Raw genomic sequence first — 21,826 nt, forward strand, 5'->3', positions numbered from 1 at the left:
AGAAAGTTTCTTTTATCAAAGTTACATTAAACAATCACTATTTTAAAATTTCATAAGACAATAGCATAATAATTACAATCATTTCATGAGAAATAAATGAGAGTACAAAAGAGGAGGAAAAAGAAGCAAAATAACTTATTAAAAATGGTATTTGAATGGAGACAGAGAACTAAAAATGCATTTTGTTCTTTGAGAAATCGTGTCTTTTGATTTTTCATTTGAATATGCATTAATCTTAGAGGAAAGGTGGGGGTTAGTACATGGGAAATAAGGAAACTGAATTCCCAACCTGAAGGTGACAAATTAATTGTTCACCATTAGGCCCATTATTCTTATCTCCTCTAGAAAATGAGATTAAATCTGATACTCTTGAAGGTTTTTCTTTGTTTGTTTGTTCTACTCTAAGACTATGTGATTTGTGACTCTTGAATAGAATTTTAAAGGCCAGGAGTTTAGAAAATAATTCCATGGGACTTCTAACATAAACACTTTATTTATGTCCAAACAATTAATTAGTATAATCCTTATGTACACCATGTTGGAGAGAACAATTTGCTGGCTCATTACAATGAATAATAGTTTAAAATGTCCTACAAAAAACAAAATGTACATTGTAAAAGAATGATAAATTTCACTAGCTTTAAACTGTGAATAGAGAATCTTTTATTGAGCATAATACTCTTATCAACTCAACTTAGTTATATTAAAAATGTATTCACGTATATGAAAGGAAAATAACCCATTTTAACTTGTAATAACTATTATAAAAAATGAAAGATACATTATAATATCTTGAAGCAAATCAATATTTACACATAATTTTCATAATATTGCTATGAAATTGATGAAATATGAATTGTGTATATTGAAAAGAACACATGGAAAAAAAATAATTGCCTGTTTCATTCGGAATATATTGTGAACAAAAAACAGTGTTGTTAAATCATGTGTGAAAAGAAATGGAAATCAAAATAACAGAAAATTTCTAAAGCTTATCTTTTTTTTTTAAAAAGCTTATCTCTTAACTTATGGAATCACTATTAGAATGATGGCCTTTAACAAATATTTGGGGAATCACTTTGAAATATCTAAGTTTAATTTATAAAATAATTCATCACTATTATTATTATTATCTATTTTTTTGTCTGTACCACACAGCTTGTGGGATCTTAGTTTCCTGACCAGGGATCGAACCCAAGCTCTGAAAGTGAAAGTGTTGAGTCCTAACCACTGGAAAACCAGGGAATTCTCAGTTACCATTAATTTTTAAAAGATAATAATTCCTTAAAATGAGACTTCATAAAGCAGCTAAAAAGTAATCATTGCATGCAGGCTGTGCACAGCTTGCACTTTTGCAAATCTGTGAATATTAAATGCTAGTCTGTTCAACTACTTCCAAAAATCAGTGTGAAGAGGGTCAAAGAAGAAAAGCACAGCAATTCTTGTGCATGGATGCACAGTTATAAGCTAAAGGAAATGTTTAATGTTCCATTCTCCTTAGGGAAATCTTTGCCTCAGAATTCTCACTACCTTTAAAAGGAAATGATTTCTTTGAAAGAGAACAATTTCAAAGAGTTTCATGACTGCGAACTGGCATCAGAAGAAACCAGCTTCATTCTATGTCTATTTACATAACACTTACTACACAATAGGAAAATAAACATGGGAAACCATGGGGAGAGAAAGGAAGTGAAAGATAAGGAAGACACAATACAGAAAAACAAAATGGTATTGTATAACTGAAAAAAGAACTCAGGCTTGTAAAGAAGGGTTATCTGTGCTTCAGACAAATATTTTTGAAGTGTAAATGATTCAATAATGAGTATTTTATTTTATAATCTCCAACTCTCAGTCATACCACAGATAATTATGCATTTCATAGATAAACCAGTCCCTAAGGTTTTCATATCAATTAACAAAATGATGAAAATAATACATTAATTAAATAATTACATAAACTTTATCAAATCTAGTTAGAACAAAGTTTTGCAAGCATTAGCTAAATTAATTAACCTATAAATGCCTAGACATAAATTGTTACCTTTCTGCTGTCAATAATTTTTGTCATTTTGGAGTTTCTTAGGTGGTTTACCAAAAGTAGGAGAAGGCTGGAATAGAAACTGAAATTAGTCAATTCCCATTTATTTACCAGTTCTGGTCAAAATGGTTTAGAAGATGGAGGAGGATTATGGATTAAACTGTACTTTCTTAAATTCTTCTGGATTATTAGAATCAATACTGCTTTTTTCTCTATAACTAGAGATAATTTATAGTTTCTGTGGTCTCAATAGCAGTTTTCAATGTACATATGTTATTCTACTTATATACAGGATCAGAATAAAAGTACATAGTGCAATTGTATCCATAATAAATGTGGAACAGATTAACATTTATAATATCTAAGACCATTTGTTGAGTTTTCAGAATTATGTTTTATAATATCCATCAGTCTAGATGAGAACCAAAAGGGAAAAAACAAACAAACAAACAGAAAACATTGATCTATTCTTTCATGACCATTAAGAAGTCCTGGTACTTTCCACAATCATTCCACACATCACCTTGCACAATCTACCCCAAAGCATTTTTGGATAACTTAACTATTCTAACACCATGACCTCTTCTAGTCTTCTTTACAATACCCAATGCAGTATCTCAGCACAATGTCTCCTCTTAACAAATTCCAGAGCATGTCTGTCATAGATATTAGTCAGCAAAACATTTATTGAGCACCCACTTACTTTGTAAAACTGATTGTCCCAGCACTTAAGAGCTAGAATTAGATGAAAGAATATAGCACAGAATGTAAACCAAAAAAAAAAAAAAACATTTTTAGTGAATGCTTATATTTTTTCTCTTCTTTTTCTAGAGCATCATAGCAGTTTTATTCACAAAAAAAGGCAATTTTCCTTCATTGAACCTGACACAGGTATGAACCAGTCATTTCAAGTTTATCTCATATCCTGGTTTTCTATTTCTCCTGTAAAATATTTCATAAAGACTGAAGTAGATCTCAGTCATGGTTGGTCCCACTACAAGAAAGAATTTTTATTTTTTACTTTATTTCCCAATTTACTGTTTTATTTCATGAGCAATCAAAATGTCCAATGACAAGACACCAGATGTAAGTAACTGTAGTTCAAAATGAATGATACTGTGAACTATGGTTGTTAGAGATTCAAACTGCAACACCTCTCAAATGTGGAAACCCCACTTCAAATAAGCATATTATATTGAACAGCTACTCTTATGACACAGAGACATTGTAAGACTTTTTATGAAACTAATACTTCATAAGGCTTTGTTATAACTGTGCAAAAAAGAATAGTATTATCATATATATGAAAAAAATATATATATGTGTGTGTGTGTGTTTTTTGTGTGTGTGTTCATTAGTAAAAAATATATATTCATTTTCTGATGGGAAAAACGAAAGGAAAATAATTAGGCTACATATTTGAGGCGGTTACTTCTTTTTCTTAGCATTGTCTCAGATTGTCAGAATGGGTTATTTGAAGGCCTGTTAAATAAAAAACACAATGTGAAAGTTTATGCTTTTATTCTTTAAAATAATGGCATTTTATGTTCTTGGAAATATTTCCCAAAGAACAAAAGCAACCTAGAAAGAGCTCAAATAAACACAATGCATGGCAAAATGCTTTAAGAGGAAGATGCTGGAGACAAAGTTCTGTTCTCAAACAATCATATAGGTAACCAAAGTGCATTTCTTGTTGAGAAAGAGAGTCTAGGGCTTTGCTAAGAGGTTTTGATTAACAAGGCTGGGTCTGCTGACCTACCCCTAGGAGCTGAGCACACTTGATAATAAGCCATTTGTCTTTCAGAAACCAAACAGCAATAATTCTTTGCCTATACAATAATATGTAACACATATTAAGAATCATAGAGTTTATTGTGTAGTTAGAGAAATCACAACAAAGTACCACAAACTAAGTGTCTTAAAACAACAGAATTTTTTGTCTCACAATTCTGGAGACTTGAAGTTCCAGATAAAAGTGTTGGTGGGGCCATCCTTCCCCTGAAGGCAGTAGGGAAGGATCTATCCCAGGCCTCTCTCCTAACTTTTGGTACTTCCTTGGTTTGTGGCAACATGACTCCAGTCTTCACAGTGTGTTCCTCCTTTGTGCATGTCTGTGTCCAGATTTCCTCTTTTTAAAAGAACCCCAGGCATATTGGGGCCTTCCTTTTTCCAGTATGACCTCATCTTAACTAATTGCATATGCAATGACCCCACTTCCAAATAAGGTCACATTCTGAGGTATCAGGGGCTAGGACTTCAACATATGAACTTTTTGGGAATACAATTCAATCCACAAAAACATGTAAATACATGTCTTCCTAAAAGCAAAAAAGTAATGTATTCTCACACCCAGACTTTGGAATAGTACCTGTAATTCTCATAATATTCATGCAAAAATCACATTGTAATAAACTCTATGCAGTGGTAAGCAAAATGAAGCCTATTTGTTTGGCTCTAATAAAGTTCCATTTTTGGGGGAAATAGTCACGACTTGTAGATAAGCAGCAAGAATAATTTCAAAAGCTACTTTTAGAAGATTTTCAGATTTTAAATCCAGTGCTTTATCTATTAAAAAAATTTTCACCTTGAAATGTACTGTTACTGAAGATTTATGACATATGTTTACTAGAAGAGTTATTTGATTTTCTTGTAGGCACAAAGAGAGACAATCTGAAATTTGCTGAAAGCTAATTCTTTTAGCACAAAAATGACATAATTAACTCATTTTCACTTTATCTGATGATTTTCTGACTGTCAAATCTCTATGAAACCACTTCTGTTAGGAGGGGGAAAAAAATCCCAGCGTTTTCCTTTTATAAAAATGTTAGTAAACAATTGTGGCAAGGCTTTGAAGTTTACACTTGTGATGCAAATTTTATACCCAGTCTACATCAAAAGGAAAATAAAAGCCTACTGATTTTCAATGTTATTGTACCTGTATATTTCTTCCTATGTCTTTAGTTTCAAAAGGCTTAAAGAGCAAAGTTACCAGTTCTTTATATTAGAAGGACCAGACCTTTAAAAATATGTATGATCAGATTTCCAGTAAAGTTAAGCTGTCATAGACTCAATTCACTTGTAGATTGCCAACAACATGAAACACATTATAGCAAACACTATGGAAAATGAAAAAGGGAGTAAAGTAAGTAGCTTGACCTTAAAGACTATAATGTTTTTAGACAAACTGAAACAACCAAAATAGAAAACTAAAAACAGGTGACATCACTATAGAATTGATTTTAATGTATAGTAGTTGTAACAATAATTATAATAATGATACATAGCATGATATGGTACTTCTCATATGCCAGCTTCTCTTCTAAATGCTTTATATATGCAAGTAGTATTATGATTAGATGCTCTAAATATCTCTGTTGTACAGGTAAAAAAAAAAAACAAAACAACAACAAGAACAAAAAAAAAAACTAAGGCAAAAAATGCTTGTGTAAATTGGTTCCTGAGGCTACACAGTTAACAAGAGTTGCAGATAGGTTCAAATCTGTCTCTAGCTTTTTTTTTTTTTTTTTTTGGCCATTACCCTATATTGCCTCTCTCCTCTTAGAAGCCCTGGAATCACATGACAAGTTAAGGTATTTTTAGTCTATACACTAATACAACTCATCAGATACAAGAAAAGTAACCAAAAAGATAAGAATGAAGAAATATCTTGTCACCAAATCAAAAATTATGAAAAGTGTCTTTCAAACTTTATAAACTTTGGACCAGATTAGCAGAATGTTGGGATAAAATATCAGATACTATAGATATGGAATAGGGGAGGAATTGCTAGTCTTCTTCCCAACAAATACCTCCCTAGACCCCACTTAAGGGAGAGATTTCATCAAAAGTAAGTGAAAATGACAAGGAATTTTTTTTTTTACTTGGAATAATGAATCTAAGGAGAAGGGTAGATTGTTGAAGAAAGAAAATATATTATTGAAAAGACCAAGTTCCAGCTTCTGAATAGCAGAGGCACAGGACTAAAGGAGAAATGTCACACAGGCTGTCTCTACTTCCCACAATCCATCCTCCCAATCTAAAGAAAAACTGCCTGTAAAAGCTTGGGTAAAGAGACAAGGGAAGGAGCAATCACCTATGCAGTTGCTATTTAGAATAAGGTGAACCACACAAAAATAATCTGGCAAATGAGGATTCACTCACTGATTTTTTTTCCTCAAGGAGGAAATGCCAATAATTATGGAAGATTTGTTTAGAAATTATTTTACTCCAGATTTACAAATTAAACTTGCTGATTGCCCTGGCTTACTTCCATACCCTAATTCAGAAAGGAGTAGTAAACAGAAAGGAAGCAGCACGGGGCCTCTGCTGATAGATTTTTTTTTTTAAGTCAGGAAAATAATGTAATAAACAAAAAAATGACCCCCATCACTATAATCAGCTCTACCAAATCCTTCTGAGAAACAGAGAGAACACTCCAATTTTTGTGCTTTTTAAAAAATGTTACTACTCTCAATAGACCACACTATTGAGACCCAAAGGAAGAAGCAGTCTTTTCCAGATAGTCAATTATAAAGAGACCCTTTCAACCAAACTAATTATTAAGAATATGGTTTGAATGTATCATAACCTTATCTACCTGACTTTTCAGGATAAATGCTGGCATCCATGTTTATTTCTGGCAAGGTTTGAAGCCTCAGGTTTCCTGGACATCCATTTTCACTAGAAATTTCATTATTAATCAGGTGTCTTCATCATTTTATCTGACCTATTCCCCTAACCCTTCCTTCCTTTTACTGTTCCCTCAAGTACTGTATATCAAAGCTAGCAAATCTTCTATATCAATAATCTTTTATTTGAACTTTTCCCAGTCCTTCTTGTCTAGACTAAAATGGCTTTCCCCCAAGGACACCACATCCTCTTTTCAAGGGGAGGCTATTTATCTCTCATTTCCCATGTATGAAAGGCTCATTTTTTCCCTTTGTCTTCTTTCTCTCTGCCCCTTAGTCTCTGACTAGAGCAGCAGGAAGATGGGGCAGGAAAAAAGTAAACGTTTCTTAAAATGTAGTGATGAATGCAAGGCAAAAATAAGTAAACTTAAATAATTAAAAGGAATGAATTAATTTGATAAACTGGTGATTTGAGTTGGTGACTTGAGAACCCACCTGCTACCCAATTTGACTTACTTCAAGAGCTGATCCTGAGCCTTCTCTTTGGTTATCCCTTCTCTTCCCAGATAAGCTCATTTATTCCCATGATTTTAAATACCATGCTAATTTCTCAAATATTCATTTCTTAAAACCAAACCATTTCCCTATAAACTAAATGCATATATAATCCAACTCTCTACTTAATATTTCCAACATATGCCTTATACACATATGCCCCCCCCAAAAAAAAAAACTCTTGTTTTCTCCTTACGCAGTACTCAAACAAAACCAAGGCCTTCTCCCAGATGTCTACTGTTAATAAATGCTATTACTATTAACCTGGTTACTCCAACCCAAATCAAGGTTCATCTGTGATTCTGCCCATTCTTTCATCCACTTACATTGAATCCATCTTCAGTTTCATGGGTTCTATCTCCAACACATCTATTTCAACATAGGCCCTCTTCCATAGCCCCAGTATAAATCACTATCATCTCTTATTTGGATTGCTTCATTACTGTATTAGTCCCACAATTAGTCTCCCTGCAGCTATGTACTTTCTCCATTTTACCCAACTGCAGTCTGTTCTGCACATGAGCAAATAAGATTGTTGTTTCCTTGTTTAAAAGCCTCTAAAAAATTCCCGTTGAACTTAAAGTTAAATCCATTCTCTGTCCTGACCAGAAAGTGCCCTAAATCATGGGTCAGCAAGCCATTTTCTGTAAAGATCCAAATAGTAAAACATTTAGGGTTTGTAATCCCTAGTGTTGTGCCTTTGTAACACAAAAGCAACCATAGGAGAAATATAAACAAATGAGCATGGCTATGTTTAGATAAAATTTTAATTATGACACTGAAATTTGAATTTCATATAACTTTACATCATATTTTTCTTATTTTGATTTTTCCGCAGCAATTTAAAAATATAGAAAACATTCTTAACTTGTCCAAAATCAGGCGGTAGGCTAGATTTGGCCTGTGGGCTATAATTTGTCAACCCATCCTAAACAATTATCTCAGACTACTTTTCTGACATCTCCCTACACCTCTTTACCCTACGTCAGTGTGCCCAGCCATACTGGCCTTTCTTCTGTTTAAAAGTACTTCAGTCTCCTCTTGACCCGGACCTTGTGCATTCATTCTTATCTTGACTGAGCACATGACTTCCCTTGTGGTGCAAATGACTTGTTATTTATCTTTATCCCTCCACAAAAATATAATTTCTTCATAATTTTGTTTCTTATTTTTCCTTTTTAAAGTGGCATTTTTACTCCATCCTGATATCCTTTTATCTTATATCACTCCAAGAAATTATCTAAAGAGTGCCAAGCATATAGTAGTTACTCAATATAAGGATGACTAAAATAAAATAATAATGTTTCCATACTCGCATATAGAAAAATAGGAACATGGCATCTTTGAAAGAAAGTGGCACTCCTTATTAAATATAAATACTATAGAATAATCACCCTTCACATGTTGGCAAAGTTAATAAACTTCAAGGAAAAGAAAGGAATGTATAAGCATCCAGATAAGGGGAGAAATCACATAGAAAAGAGAAAGTGACAGTTCCAAGTTGATCTCTTAATACACTGTAACTTTCAGGATTACAAAAAAAGTGCAGCAATGTTAAATTCTGGGAGAAAGAAAGCTTAAATCAAGTAATTACTCAAAAGTATAGGATACTATAGGACAGGAATGACAGCATGAGGAGCCCCATAGACCCAAATCCCCAACAAAAGAGTAACTGGTAAAAATTATTCTAAAAAATAAAGTCTCTGGAAATTTTCCTTAGGGCAAGCAGTTAATGAATAAACACTTATTCAAGAAAATCTAAATCTCAGTGAGAACAGTAAGAGTATAGGCAATTGAGCAATGACTCACTTTCTCCCCAGCCCCCTTCTCATCAGCAAAGCTCCACGGTGCAAAGGTTATATTCTAGACTAATGCAACTGAGAAGTTAGGCAGTTCCTTCTGCCACCCAGCTCCACTTTAAGGGTGAAGACTCTATTCCAGGCACAGCAGGTCAAATACTAAGGTTCCAATCATCCTCTATTCACTTTGCTCATTGGACAGAGGTTCAACTTACAAAAAGGAAAGCAAGAAAAATCATAAGCTACCACCCAACCTAATGCTCAACTCACAAAGCAGGAGAGTCACTTCAAGACGAGTGGAACAAAATATAGCTAGTTCTTTAAATTTACAGTTGACATAAATTTTACTATTTTTAAAATTTTTTAATATCTTTATTGGAGTATAATTGCTTTACAATGTTGTGTTAGTTTCTGCTGTACAACATAGTGAATCAGCTATATGTATACATATATCCCCATATCCCCTCTCTCTTGAGCCTCTCTCTCACTCTCCCTATCCCACTCCTCTACATGGTTACAAAGCATCAAGCTGATCTCCCCGGGCTATGCAGCAGTTTCCCACTGGCCATCCATTTTACATTTAGTAGTGTATATATGTCAGTGCTACTCTCTCACTTTGATCCAGCTTCCCCTTCTCCACTTGTGTCCACAAGTCCTTCCTCTACATCTGCAGCTTTATTCCTGCCCTGCCACTAGGTTCATGAGTACCATTTTTTTAGATTCCATATATATGTGTTAGCATGTGATATTTGTTTCTCTCTTTCTGACTTACTTCACTCTGCATGACAGACTCTAGGTCCACCCACCTCACTACAAATAACTCAGTTTTATTTCTTTTTATGGCTGAGTAATATTCCATTGTATATATGTGCCACATCTCTTTATCCATTCATTTGTCGATGGACATTTAGGTTGCTTCCATGTCCTGGCTGTTGCAAATAGTGATGCAATGAACATTGGGGTGCATGTGTCTTTTTGAATTATGGTTTTCTCAGGATATATGCCCAGTAGAGGGATTGCTGGGTCATATGGTAGTTCTATTTTTAGTTTTTTAAGGAACCTCCATACTGTTCTCCATAGTGGATGTATCAATTTACATTGCTACCCACAGTGCAAGAGGGTTCCCTTTTCTCCACACCCTCTCCAGCATTTATTGTTTGTAGATTTTTTGATGATGGCCATTCTGACCAGCGTGAGGTGACACTTCATTGTGGTTTTGATTTGCATTTCTCTAATGATTAATGACATTGAGCACCTTTTCATGTGTTTGTTAGTAATCTGTATGTCTACTTTGGGGAAATGTCTGTTTAGGTCTTCCACCCATTTGTGGATTGGGTTTTTTGTTTTTGTTATTGAGCTGCATGAGCTGCTTGTATGATATAATTTTTAAAATAAAAGATTCAGTTATTAATTTAAATTCTTAATTATATTTCCAAAAACTTGTAACTGAGAAAATTTGATTTTGCTCCAAGTCTTATATGATAAAGAGGAAAACTGTTTCATTTGAAAGAAATATGCTTTCTTAATTATCTCATTGTGCATTGTAGATATATCTGATATTCAAATGTGTCTTTTTTCAAATCCATTTTTTTTTTTTTTTTTTTTTTTTTGTGGTACGCGGGCCTCTCACTGTTGTGGTGTCTCCCATTGCGGAGCACAGGCTCCGGACGTGCAGGCTCAGCAGCCATGGCTCATGGGCCTAGCCGCTCTGTGGCATGTGGGATCTTCCCAGACTGGGGCACAAACCTGTGTCCCCTGAATCGGCAGGTGGACTCTCAACTACTGTGCCACCAAGGAAGCCCTCAAATCCATTTTTATGGATAAAATAGTGCCAACTATTAGATCAGGAGGATATCAATACTAGATATCCTTGAGTTCCACATATATAGATTTACAAACATAGCAGAGGCTCTCACCTAAAGGGTTAGTTACCAGGAGTTGGTGGGGTGGAGGTAGGGGTACCTATAGCCAAGTGATTATTTCCAAAGGGAAGTACCTATCTACTTTTTACTACTTCCCTTCTAATGTATTGGTGCATTGATCTGCTTATATTTTTGAGAATTTTTGTGTATTGATATTAGCCTAGCATTTTTTTCTATAATGCTTTTGTCAGATTTGGTGTCAGATTTATGTTGACTTCCTAAAACACATTGGAAAATGTTCATTCCCCCTCTATTTTCTGAAAGAGTTTGTGTAAATTTGGCATTATTTCTTCCTTAAGTGTTTGATGGAATTCACCTTTGAAACCATCTGGACCTGGAATTGTGTTTGGAGATTTTCTTTTTAACAAATTCAACAACTTTAACAGATAGAGGATTCTTTTAATTTTTTTTACATGTGCCCATTTGGGTAAGCTGGGTATTTTAAGGAATTTGTCCATTTCATCCAAGTTATGGATTTATTGTCATAATGTCTAAATATTACTTATTATTATTTTGAAGTCTGTAGAATCTGTGGTGATAGCTGCTCTGTCATTTCAAATATTGGTAATTAGTTTTTTTTTTCTCTCTCTCTCCCCTGCTTCCCTTTCCCTATCTCTCTCTATCTCCACTCAGTTTGGAATATCTTATTAAAAATGTCATCTCTTGTAAGGTTTTGGCCTGTTTTCCAGCATCCTAAATATTTAATGTGTCTCAGATTTCTCTACAATGTTACTCATCCTTTATGCTTATATTTAGACTTTAATTTCTGGAGTGATTAGTCTTACCTAGCAGTTTTCTTAAAAATATTGAGGACCCCTGAAAACTTTTGTTTATTTGAGTTATATTTATTGACCCTATAATATTAATAATTAAACTGAAGAATTATTAAAGCACAAAAATATGCAAGGACACATACCAGTAAGCATCTGAGTGGCTATGCCATCATAGGGTAATGTGGTCTCCAGAGAACTACATAGTAAGTTTTGATTGGATAAAAGTGAAAAAGACAGGTAACATCTTAGTACTATTGTAATCTCCTAAAAAGGTCTCAGGAACAAACAAGAGTTCCCAGATCATACTTTAAGAACTACAAGCCTAGGAAGAAAGACTCTTCTAAAGTAGTTTCATGTGAGAACAAGATTTTGTTAAGTTTTATCCAAATGGACATGCCATCTTTGGTCTGCACATTCTTTGTTTAAATTTGTAAGTATAAAATATATAACTTCTAATGGTTATCATCTAGAGATATGCTAATCATTTGGCAATATCTTTTAAATTGTTTATTTTTATCATTTTTAGCATTGTGTGTCTTGCCTCTTCAAATATAATTTATTGGTTATACAACAGCATCTCATATCTCTTTAATAAAAAGCTCTCTAGTTCATATGTACTGCAAAATTTAACAATTTATGGACTGATTCTTATCCTGGGCCATATTCTCTGGAGATATCTAAAAACCACTGTGGAAATGTGCATTAGCTTTTTCCATAAAGATTCATGAATTCTATAAAATTTTCTGAAAAGAAGCCATAAAATATAAAACTATGCCTTATAATATTGTTCCCTATTCTTCTTGTCTATATTACTTTAATAACACCATTGGCAGTCCTTATGATTTTATGAAACACAAACTTCATGCCATATGTATTTTGCCAATTTTTGAAGAAAACTGTTTATATAATTTTCTACTTAATAATACCAACACCTTTAATCAGACTATAAAAATAGATTTGTTTCTGTGATGAGAACACCCAGTACCCATATCTTTATTCCTATTATCATTTCTTCAGTAAAAGGAACCAGGATTCCTTGGAGGAATTGCTGATTCTAGGGTTGGAGCTTGGAATAACCAAGATGAGGCTGGAGCACCTTATAGTGACAGAAAGTAAGGACATGCTCAAACACACACATACACATGTACACAAATGGTTGTTTGTCAAAGGGACACACTGGAAAGAGCTAGCTTTGGACAAAGTTGGAACAATTTAAGCAACAAAGTAGTTAAAGTTATATTAAATTATAATTCAAGATATAAAATTAGTATCAATGAATCTGTACTCATATAAATAACTGAATAAATAAGTAGATGAAGGAGAATAGACAAATCTTCCATAAAGAAGAATTCCAAATAATTTATGTAGCCACCTACACCTCACAAGTGTGAAACATAAATCTCTTCCCCTTAAGTGTGAGCTTCACATAGTGATTTCTTTCCAAAAATCATAGTACGGAAAAGAGGAAAGAGAGTAAATTTAGAGTAAGAGGAAGCTAAAAAATACAATCTCATCCAGTTTATCAAGTTTAATATCAACAATGGCAAGTCATTTTGATACCATATACCTTTGATATGATGTGAGAATGGTACTTTGTCTGTCTTTGTAGTTTTCCTCCTCAAAATCCCTAAACCCTGTGGAACCATGAGAAAAATATCACACAAATCCAAATTAAAAGACAGACTGTAAAATACCTGACCAATACTCTTAAAAACTGTCAGGTCATCAAAAACAAAGATAGCCTGAGAAATTGTCACAGTCTACAGAAGTCTAAGGAGACATGATGACTATATATAAAATGATGTCCTGCATGGGATCCTAGAACAGAAAAAGAAAGCACATCGGGGGAAAATAAACTAAGAAAGTATGAATAAAGAATGGTCTTTAATTAATAATAATGTATCAATATTAGTTTATTAGTTGTGACAAATGTATCATACTATGAAAGAAGTTAACAGTAGTGAAACTGTGGATGGGGTATATTGGAACTCTACCGTTTTCACAACTTTTCTGTAAACTAAAGCTATCCTAAAATATTCTACCCAATTTCATTTTGCTTATATTCTTTATTATCAATAGATTAGATGTGTTTTTCTCTAAGGTTATTTATAAAATTAAATCCTATGCAAACCACCTGAACCCTTTAAACATTGAATATGTAATACAAGGAACATTCCCCACAGTTTAATGTTATTTTCTCTGGAGAAAAAATATACATAAGACACTTTTAAATGTCACTTAGTATATTTGAGAGTTGATTATGTTATTTCTTTTTTCTTGGATCTAATTTTTTACTCCTATGCTTTTAAAACTTCCCTATGCCACAGTCTTACTTTTGTATGTGCAAAGCAACATATGCAGGTTACTGTGCAATGGGTGGAAACAAGTTCCTTTTTATTCATCCTTTTCAAAAGCAAAGAGAAAACAAGGTTATTTGGCTGAGCCCCAGTTCTTGTTCTTCATTTCCATTTCAACTTAGTTTTATTTATGACTTGCCAAACTTTAATTTTTTGTTGTTTCAAAGTGAATTCCACTTTTTATTCATTCTTAGGATTCAAAGAGTACAAACACTAACAATTTTTGTACATTGCTAATGGGGCTTTAGGATGAGGAGCAAATCTTTTCAGGTAGGAACATTTTAAATTTGAGTGAACTCTGATAAGCAGCTGAAATGTGTTTACAAAAGTTTCCCCTGGAGGAGCTCTCACATTGAGATTAATGGCTAAAAATAGCATGATCACAGTAATAATATCTTCTGCATAGAATTGTTGAGACAGTTAAATATGGTAATTTTTATAATGTATTTATAATTTAGATGTTAGCTAGTATACTAACTATACGATACTATAGTATATACTATACTATTCTAACTATACTATACTATACTATACTATACTAAAGCTTAGGATGCTTTAGTAAAAACATCATTTCTTTCTTGCATATATTCATTAAAATACCAACCAGTCCAAGGCCTAGTCTTTTCAAAAAAATATAAAGAAACTGAAGACGTTATGAGACACAATTAATATTCCTCACCTGATTTGTAAATTTGTAGTTGAGAAAATAGTCCTCAAATAAATGAATGTTTAGTTATATCAGTGAAAGGTGAACAAGTATTTTTTTTAACCAAAAGAGTACAAACCAAACCAAAACCAAAACAAAAAACAATGTATTCATTTTTGGGAAAATATTAATTATTAATAATGATTAATGATTAAAATTATTAATTCTTAGCATTTACTCATTATTTTAATTAGGTCAATTTTTATTTGCCTACCATTCTGACATTGTTTCAGAACTTCTGCTTGGTGCTAATAATTCAAAGTTTAAAAAGACGGATGTTGTCCTTTTCTTTGATTTATTATCTAGCTGGTATCAAAGGACATGAACAATTAATTTTAAGTGACTATGTAAGTGGATGGATATTTGGATCTGAAATTAAAAAGAGAATGTAATGTAAATGTAAACTGAATTGGAATATAATCTGACAGGTGAATTGATAATAGCCACTAAGGGAGTACGTGTAATTATCTAGGGAAATAATAATTAAGAAAGAAAAAAAATAGGACAAATTTCTCAGAAACTTCAATACTTAATGTCTGTGTAGAAGAAGGGAACAGATCAGCCAGAGAGGTTATGGTTAAACGAAGTGAATGTGGAGCGATGGAAGTGGAGGAAAGAGCTTGTTTCAAGGAGAACGTGATCAGCTGTGTTCAATGTATCTGAGAGGTAAAGCAGCTAAGAGCCTCCACAAAAAATCCACTGGGGTGTCTTTCAGGTCCCTAATGAGAATCGAATTGATGAAGTAATGAGGTGGAATCTATTTTAAGGTTAATGAGTGAGAGGAGTGAGGAATTGGAGCTCATGAATGTAGATTTTGTTTTCTGTCGTGAATTTGGTTAAGAAAAATTTAAAACAGAATTTTTGCTTTAAGGTGGGGCAGAGTTGAATATACTTAATGGCTCAAAAATGTAAGAGAGACAGTTTATCAAGGACAAACTTCTGAGAATTTAGGAGGTGGAGTGTAGAGCAAAATTGACTTAAGATAAGCGAAGTAGTTCTAGATTTTGATAGGAGGCAAGATGAGAAATGCTCCAGAGGCAGAGAGATGTGGAAATGTGCTGATAGAAAACTGACTAAATATTGGGGTGATAGTTTTTATTTTATCTACTAAGTAGAAATGTGATCATGTTGAACTGGTCAGCCAGGGGATAGGAACAGTCAGAAGTTAGAAGAAACCTACAGACTGAAGAGAGTAGGAGAATTGTCTGTCTAGTGTCAAACAGCAATCAGTATCAAGGCTGCAAAGAACAAAGACCTTTATTTGGAGGATTTTAGGAATTGCAATTTGGGAGACACAGATCTGGGTAAAACTGAAAGATAGTTCCTGAGAAGAAAAAGAGCCAGGGGTTCATAAAAGCAAATCCACGAAGTTGTTAAAATTGTCTTGCAAGAATTATAATTGGCTCTGAGGCAAGAAAGGAAATATTTGTCCTTAATGGATAGGCTGTCACGAGTTATTTAGCATAAGGGTCAGATTATTATATTGAGCTTCTGTAACATTGCACAGATGTTCTGTGTGCCGATGCTAAGATAACGAGTGGTCAGAAGTTCAGATTTCATCCTGACTGAGACGTGTATAAATCCCACTTCTGCAATGGTCTCCCAGTTCGATTTCAGAGAGCTTTTTTAGCAATACTGACTCCATTTTGGTTTTCCCTTCACACTAGAGAAGTCTAATAAGAATTAAACTCATGATGATTGTTCAATTGAATTCAGGCATGAGAGATTTAGTATAATCTTTCTAGTTGTATGATTTTTCCCAGTAGCCCTTAGTATTCTGTGTGCAGGCAGTAAAAAGGCAGAGAGTAAGTTCCAAGTCAAAATGGAGTTCTTCCAAGTTAATATTTTAGAAAGAAAAGGGAGCAAAGGAGTTTAAAAGGATACCAAAAGACTGATGAGCAATACTTGCCTCCTCCTCTAAGTTTTTTAGTGACTACTACATATTTCCATACTAGGCATTGGTATACAAAGAAGAGTTAGGGTCCCTGCCTTTAGCTATCCCACATTCCAGTTTAATACACAGGTATTAATAGGATTAATTATAACATTAATTATTAATTTGTGTCATTAAAATATGCATCAAGTACATTGTCAGCACAGAAGAGGTTTTCTTAACCAAAGCGGGGAGGAGGTATTGATTTAGGGCTTATGTAAAGGTAGCCAAACTGTAAGGTTAAGACCTAGAGATGCAAAGTCTGCCCAAGACTTCTGATCCCAACTGCAAGGAGTTGGGGGTTCAACTGCAAAGTTAGAGGAAAGAGGCAGTACAAAATCATTTCCATTTCTGACACCAATTGCAAGTTTGGGAATTTCTCAAAACCACACTTGGTAATTCACTAAGGAAACTAATAGAATTTATAAAATTTATTGTACTCATGATACAATAAATAAATTACACTTACTATAAAGAAAAGATACATTAAAATCAGCCAAGGGAGAAGATGCATAGGGCAGAGCCTGGGAAGATTTAAAATGTGAAGCTTCTATTGTCCTCAGAACAAGTTACATATGCAGCATTGATGTGTAACACTACCCATCATAGCATATTGCCAAATCAGGAAGTTCATCAAAGCTTTGGCATCCAGAGCTGTTGTAGGGCATGATTAATTGGTTGAACTCAGTTTCTAGGTAAGCTAATACCCTGTGACCCGAAGTCCCCACCCTAAAGCATGTGGAGGACCTTTCTAGCTTGGCCAGCCCATACCCTAATACTGCTAGGTAGAGCTGGCCCCACCCCAAGTCTCATTATCATAAACTCTCAAATACGATCTCAGGGATTGACAATGAATAACAAAGACACTTCTAATACTAGGGAAACTTAGAGGTTACCCCTCATGAACTCTCTTTGGGCAAGGGCAAATTCCTTACTACATAGGTCTGATTCTGAAACCATTTAACTCAGATTGGAACTTGAACCCCTGTGCCGGGACTCAAACCCAGCCTAAACCCAGATTGGGACTTGAACCCAGTCTTTTAACTGATATCATACACCTGGTCTCAGGACTTAATGAAGCTCAGGTTCTTGATGTCTCATTGCAGAAATAATTTGGTGAGACAAAGTGATAGGTAAGAAGTGGATTTATTTAGAGAGAAACACACTCCACAGACAGAGTGTGGGCCATCTCAGAAGGCAAGAGCAGCATCAGGGTACAGGGTTGTCAGCTTTTATAGGGGTGGGTAACGTCATAGGCTAATTAGTGGGAGGAGTATTCCAGCCATTTTCGGAGAGGGGTGGGGATTTCCAGGAATTGGGCCACCACCCACTTTTTGACCTTTATAGTTGGCCTTGGAACTGTCCTGGTGCCTGTGGGTGTGTCATTTAGCTTGCTGATGTATTACAATGAACGTATACTGAGGCTCAAGGTCTAATGGAAGTCAACTCGTCTGCCTTCTTGGACCTATTTGATTCTAGTCAGTTTATGTTGTGTCCTATGGCTATGTCATTCTTTTAAAGGTTGTGCCCTGCCCCCTTCTCTTCTGTGTCAGTTCCCCAGAAGCAACTGAGACTGAGATGGTAATTCAGTTAAGAGTGATTTCTTAAAGTAATGCTCCCAGAGGGAATGAGAAATGGAGTGAGGGAAGGAACAGAGAAGGGGAAAGATCCAAAGAAGGAAGTGATTAAGGCCAAATATTAGACTTGAACTGACTGTGGTAGCAAGAGTCTCTAGAGAAACACTGCACAATAGAAATATAATGTGAATCACATATGTCTGAAATTTAGAACAACTTTTATTTTAGACTAGGAGCTTCTCTTCTCATATGTGCTAAAAATATGACTTGCCCCTAGCTTAGGAATAAATAAAAATAAGAGTATGATCAGAAACCTCTCCTTAACTCGTGGGAGACTTTGAAGATTCCATTGCTAAGTTATTAGCTGTCCAGCAAAGATTCTTAGACAATCAGTCTGGAATTTCTTGGTCAACATTAGTGAAGTAATTTGCATGATAAGACCCCATGTCTGTCTCCTTAAGGGAAAGTGACAGCATGAAACAATCATTTCTTTTCTTTTGCTAATAACCTCCTTGTCCCTCCTCTTTGTTATAAAAGCCTTCCATTCTGTACAGTTCCTCGAAGCACCTCTCTATTTACTAGATGCTTGATTCATGAATTAATTATTGATTAAAGCCAATTAGATCTTCATATTTACTTGGTTGAGTAGATGAAAATCCAATTAACTATCAAGTTAAGAAGAAAAAAAGGGAATTTTATTCAAACTAAACTAAAGATTATAACCCTGGAAGCAGATTCTCAGAAAGCTCTGAGAATTGTTCCGCCTGTTAGAAGTTGAAGGCATAGTCATATACATTTTTGAGAAAAAGGATCCTCCATCAAAATTACATATTGATATTTTACATAAAGGTCGCCAAAGATGCATAGTCCGAGTAAGTTCGTACAAAGTGAGCAGCAAGTCATCATGACCTCCAACATAGCTGGAAAAGAACAATATTCTTCTAAGAAATTACATTGTTAGCATCAGAAGAAAAAAAGAATATCTTATAGTTGAGCAGTTTGAGGAGCTCTGATTAATGTGTAATGCAGATACACACTACACATCCGGGAGGGAGAAGGCACAAACACCCAGAAATAATTTTATTTTTAATTTTTTTCTTGTCCTGCCTTAAAATAGAAATTTTATTTCATCAGTTGAATTTTGTTTTTTAATACTTGTAACAAAATTTTCTAGTACGCAGATCAAAAATATTAATGTGATATTTTACATTTTTTGGTACTGCCTTGAAATCTGATGTGTATTTTACACTTAAAGCACATCAAAATTCAAATTAGCCATATATCAATTACCCAATAGTCATGTGTGTTTAGTGGCTACTATGTTGAACATTGCATTATAGAATAATAGATACCTAGTAGTAATTTAGTATAGATTACTAGAGTATAAATTCCCCCTCAGAGTTTGTCCTACCTGGAGGCAAGTGAGCTGTCTTTTCACAGCAGTCAGTCATAGACTATGAATGATGTAAGCTCCCAAGCACCTCCAGCTCCCTACTGCCCAATACCAGTGTTTTAAAGAAAGTTGCAAGTACAGATAGAAGCAGAGCAAACAGAGCTGTAAGATTTATACAAAGAACCAGAAACCTGGATGGAGCACTACATATCTAACATAGGGGTTCATCATGAAAACATAGATGTTTGAATTGGTCTTGAGGAAAAGCAGATAGAAGGAGCAGAGGGAAAGAACTATTGTTAGACTAAGAACACACATCAAAAAAATCATTGAAGCTAGTGGTCAGCACAGAGACCTTCAAATATTTCAAGTATAGGTGAAGGTTAATGCATAAGGAGGAAATAACACAAATGAATGCTGCTTATATGAGTAGAGGTCAAACTCTTATGTCTTGCAAATAATTGGAAAAAGTATAAATATAATACTGAAGCTAAAAGGGGTCATTAAAGGATGTTAAGGAGGAAAATTATTGAGCAATAATATTAATAATCATACAGACACCAGATATTTATTATAGATATATTTAATTGCCCAAACAGGCATACGACTTTTAAGTACACCTCTTCTTTGATTTGGTAGCATAATCTTAAAGAGGAACAGTTGTAAATGGTCTCAGTCTGGCTTTCACAGTTAATTACAGTGAAATACCACATCCGCTATGTTGCCTTTGACTGCAACTAAGAAGATGTACTTTATACGTCTCATTCATTAAGAAAAATGTATAACCTCTGATAAGAGAACTTTTAAGGTAAAGTGACCCCATGGTGGTTAATTTGGCTCTAGTTCAATTCTGTTAAACCAGTTTACCAGAATCCAATTTTCCAAATTTACAATTTTCACAATTATTAGTAAGGTTTGGAGGAAATTATATAAGATGAAATAGACTTAACAACTTTTGGAAAATGTACTATTTCTTCTTCCTTTCCTTGTCCTCAGTATATGCATTTTTACTTAGGTCAGTGAACAGGGTCAAATTGGAATAGTTAACAATATATATTTTCTTCATTTGGTAAATACAATCTAAGTAACAGGATTTCTGATGTTTTGCATGAGAAACCATGAAATCTTGACATATATCAATTTGAACTTCAAAGAAACAAGATCCTCTCCTCTTGCTTTTTCTTTCCACTTTCCCTATTCAACATCTTTTTTTTTTTTTCCAAAAGGGACTGAATTGGAAGACACTGGTGAACTTATAGTTTTAAAATATTTTTTAAAGCTTTTTGCAATGTCTTTGGCATATACAAGGGTAATATCTTCCCTTATGACATAGGAAACGTGCAGTATTTTAACCTCTGTTTCATTCTAATTTACCTTTGGAGACCTCAAATGTTTTAATGATTTGGGGTAGAGAGTGGGGACTGGTTAGAGTGGGGGCAGGTTGAAGTGGGTGGGTTGTGGTTGTAAAATCAATTGGGATTCTTAGTATCATTCACATGAGAAGTAACAAGGGTCTGAATGAAGGCGGTAGCAGTGAAATTTGGAGAAGAGTGGGTGGGTGTGAAAGATATCTAGAAATTAGAATCAATGGAAGGAGTTAGTGAAGGAGTTGTATGAGTTTCAGAATTGTGTTTCTTGGTGGATACAGTTCCACTCATAGAATAAAGAACATAAAGAGAAAAGGATGAAGAACAAGATGTATGTGTAAGGAATATAACAAAGGAGGCAACTTTGATTGCTGAATTTGAGATATTCACTCATTCAGCAAATATTTATTCAACTCCTGCTCTCTGTCAAGCACTGCGATAGAGCATGAGGGTACACTAGTGAAAAATATCAATGACACATCTATGCCCTCTGAGAAAGTACATGGGCTATCTCAATGTGGATGTCTATTACACAGTTGTATAAAGAAGGCTAGACCACTCCAGAATATAGAAAACAGATTTAGGTTGGAAATAACAAATTAAGAAGTATTTTTTATAGATGAGCATAATCAGAGAGAATACATGGCTCCAAAGATCAAGCTGTTGGGCACACCAGTATAGAGATGAACTACAGAAAACGACTCCTTAAAAACACAGAAATGAAATTCACTTTGTCAAAATTGTAAGTTAAATTTTCATTCTAACAACAATTAATTAC

The sequence above is a fragment of the Mesoplodon mirus genome (genome assembly GCF_964341445.2).
Source record: "Mesoplodon mirus genome assembly, chromosome: 16".
Lineage (NCBI taxonomy): Eukaryota > Metazoa > Chordata > Mammalia > Artiodactyla > Ziphiidae > Mesoplodon > Mesoplodon mirus.